This window comes from Nomascus leucogenys, unplaced genomic scaffold (assembly GCF_006542625.1).
Source record: "Nomascus leucogenys isolate Asia unplaced genomic scaffold, Asia_NLE_v1 001503F_33907_qpd_obj, whole genome shotgun sequence".
Classification (NCBI taxonomy): domain Eukaryota; kingdom Metazoa; phylum Chordata; class Mammalia; order Primates; family Hylobatidae; genus Nomascus; species Nomascus leucogenys.
In genome coordinates, this window is record NW_022096637.1 from 30,061 (window position 1) to 33,936 (window position 3,876).

General features: G+C 56.8%; 1 pseudogene; it reads right to left on the reverse strand.

Moving 5' to 3' along the window:
• Positions 1-375: 375 nt before the first annotated feature.
• Positions 376-1,824, reverse strand: LOC115834006 (annotated as a pseudogene).
• Between the last annotated feature and the right edge of the window lie 2,052 nt (positions 1,825-3,876).

The window sequence follows — 3,876 nt, forward strand, 5'->3', positions numbered from 1 at the left end:
CACACACACACACACCCTTGGCTGGCCTGACAGGTAAAAGAAACATCGCGTAGGACCCGCGGAAAGAGCTCCTGAAGCACGTTTGAGCCTTTATTGTGTGCCATGCACTATACATCTGGCACTATAAAGAGGGTACAATAGCTAGTGGCTTCTGCAATCAAGCAGCTTACAAGAGAAAATTCAGAGGGAAGACATTTTTTCTGGTTGACAGATGTTGAAAGTATGAAGGTGTGGGAGCTTTGATCAGAGATTTGTTTTTTCAGTTTCGCCAGATAATGGAACACATGGGGTGAACTAACGGGAGAGGAGGGTGAACAGATGGGCGAGGCTTGATTGCTGGGTTAGGAGGCACAGAAAGGCACAGAGGACAGAGGACTACCAGTACTTGGCAGTACTGTACTGCTCCATGGCCACTACTTGGGTCCAGGGCCACATTCAGATCTCAGGTTAGATAGTAAGAATTGCTAACATTTATCCAGCGACCACATGTGCCAGTAATCAATCTAGGTGCTGTGCATGTATTAACTCATTCTTCATAGGAACCCTATGAAAGAGTTATTTGATGAGGATACTCAGGCATTCACATGAAATCGAACGTGCCCAAAGTCTCACCCTACACAGAGATGGAATGAGAATTTGAGTCCTGGCCACTTGCTCCGAAGCTACCGACAATTCAGTGTGCTGTCCCCCGTGTCTGGGCTGGCTTGGGGGTTGGGAATGGCGGAGGAATGGGACACTTATTTCGATAGGTAAATGCGGTTCAGAAGTAAGCTCTTCGTCTTTCTCCAAGCCTGAGCAATCCTTTTGGCGCAGGCAGTCCAGAGTAGAGTGCTTTGTGAGCCAGCTACAGGAGAAGTGCTGTAAGCCCCTTCCCACTAGATGGCAGCCCCTAAACCCACATAAAAATTCTGGAACCTCCCTGGTCCCCATCTTCCAGGGCTGGGCTGCAGCTGAGGAACTGCGGGACGCACACCCGCCGGGCGTCCAGGGGGCGCCGCCCCATCCGGGGGTCGCGGGAAGCTCCTAGGCTGGGTGGGGGGCGGAGGCGGACGGGGAGACGCCGCTGCCCGGACTCTCGGCGCCTGGGGGAGGAGCTGGCGCGGAGCAGCCCCAACTGGGGCTCCCAATCGGAGCCCGCCCTCACCGCCTGCGTCGCCGCGGCCGCCGGTAGGGTAGGGGAGAGGAGGGCTGGGAGGGCGGCACGGGCGCGGGCGCGGTCCGGGGCCCCGAGGGCAGGGGCCGGCAGCAGGTGCGCGGCGTGGACCTACAAGTCCCAGTGTGCCCGGCCGCCCTGACCCAGCGCCCGCCGCCGCTTAAAGGCTACGGGAGTCGCAGCCGTCGGGTCGCCGCGGCTTTTGCCGCCGTGGCTCCGAGGGCGGGAACGGCAGACTGGGCTGCCAGCTCTACCGGCGTCCCGGCTCGGGCAGCGCCGAGGGGCGCTCCTGGTCCAGCTCTCCCGGCTCGGGGGTTCCTTGCCGAGGCCCGACGCGTCCCGGGCCCGCGCCCCGGGCTCCCCGCCTCGGCCGCCGCGGCCTGCATAGAGCGGCGCTGCGCGCGGCGGCGATGGGAGAGAAGAAAGAGGGCGGTGGCGGGGGTGATGCGGCGGCCGCGGAGGGAGGCGCAGGGGCCGCGGCTAGCCGGGCGTTGCAGCAGTTCGGGCAGCTCCAGAAGCTCATCGACATCTCCATCGGCAGCCTGCGCGGGCTGCGCACCAAGTGCGCTGTGTCCAAAGACCTCACCCAGCAGGAGATACGGAACCTGGAGGTAAGTGGGTCGGGCACCGGGGCTGGGGTCGAGGAGCGGCGCGGACACCTCCCTCCGGCCCTAGTTCACTCCTGGCCCAGTTGCGTCTTTGAGCCCGCGTCGCCGCCTTGGAAGCTTCCCCTCCCTCCTGCACTCGCTGATGCGGCAGCCGGAGGACCCGGGACCATCCCTCACCTTGGGCAGGATTTGTGGGGTGGGTGCGTGGGGGGAACTGGGATGGAGGCTCCAGGGGCCCGTGGTTGGGGTGGGGTGCGCGCGGACATCCCCTCCCCCCCTTCTCTGCCCCCACCCATTTCCAGTTTGCGGGGCCGCAGGACTCGTTGTCCCACTGAGTCACAAGCTGGACTTTTCCCCGTGTGACTGAGCCGAGCACCCGTGGGCTGGGGTGACGGAGGATGTTCCCTGAAGCGTGATCGCAGGCCTGCCGTCCCCTGTTCCCTCATGCCCCGGACGCCGTCCTGTTTCTTCCTTTCCTCTCCTCCCGGGTCTTGTCTGCCGCCTTTTCAAAAAGTGTTGCTGAAACTGCATTTTTGCTATTCAGGCGTTTGGTGCTTTCCTTTCACGTTGCCACGGAGGCTCGCTGCTTAAAATGTATTAATAATTACCCGCTGACTCCCCCTGCTTCCCCCCAAAGACTGGATTTTGGCGTAGGAAGGATTATGCTGGGAAGCAAGCCTTTGGTGGGAAGATGACACTGTTTAAGGGGTTCTGATGGAGACATCGTGGAGTGTAAAGAAGAAATAAGATATGTGGGCCTTCCTCTCTCAAATTATAGCTGGGAAGTATTAGAAGGATTTGGAAAAACCAGCCTGAGGGTTTTTGGGGCACCCTGTCCATACACAAATGAGGGCAACTGATGGATTCCGAATGTGATTTTGGCCAGGGACGGGGCGGTGAAGCGTCAGACCAGTTAATAGCTGCCCCATCTTGAAGAAGGAACCTCTCACCATCTTGCCCTGCCACATGTGGCCTCCTGCAGGTCTGGGGATGTTTTGTTTTATCAGATCCTCAATTTCTCCTCCCCCTAAACCCTCCCCCCCCTTATTGCTGATTGCCTGTGCCAGCTGTCTGTGTGATCGCGGTAATTATTACAAGACCAGTTCTTCCTCCAGGCATGCCACAAAGCCCGAATCGTTGTTTGATGCCAAATGCTCGGGAGTGACTCTCCCTCAGTTTTATTTTCTTAAAAGCTATAAAACCACAGGTCATTGGAAGAATACAGTCAGTGCTGGGTATTATTATTTTTTGTTACAGTTGGCTAAAGCTGTACTGACCAAGGCTTTGCTTAAAAAACAAACAAAACCCACTACAACCGGCCTTTCTGCATGCATGCTGCAGTTTTCCAAGTATTGAGAGAAACTGATTTTTTGAACACAGCTGAGTGTGTTTGCCCAGCAAAGTTCAGTTTTTAAGCTGACACAGTAGAGGGCCTGTGAGGCTCAGTTCCGGGAGGGAGGGGTCGCTGTCCGGCAGAGTGTGCGTGGTTGGACTTCGGTGTTGCTGGGCTTGGAGAATGCTCTCTGTGTTGGCCTCTGTGGGATTGTCCCCACGTTGGTCTGAAATGTTCCTGGCTTCCGGAGTGTGTATATAGGAGAACCACTTGCTGTGCATTCTCTGGAATGGCCTTTTGTCCTACCCTAACTTCCGGAGTCCCTCATTTTGATGGCGGTGTGGCGTTCATGACACCCCAGAGCATCCAGCTATTTAAGTCTTGGAGCTGGTTTATTCAGTGGCTTCCCTCCTGAGTGTTTGTTTAGACGATCATCCCTGGCAGCAGAGAACCCATCCGAAGGCCCACAGGGGATTTGCAGCTCCCTGTTCTTCCCACCGTGATGTGGATTCGGGTTCACTCCACTTCCTGAAAAGGCAGGGCCTGGGTTGTTTTTGGGGATGGGAATTTAGACCCTGGAGCCAGTTCCATGGGGCTGCCACCAGCTAGTTTGAAAGAGTCACTTCATCCCGGAGGCCTCAGCCTTCTCACTGCAAAACAAGGAGGCTGGAGTGTACGTCTGAGGCCTCCGGAAGCTCGAAATTCTCTAGGTTAGAGAAGGAGACTTGGTTGGGTGAAATCAAATGTTTGTGATTGTTTTTATACTACCCTTGTTTAAGAAT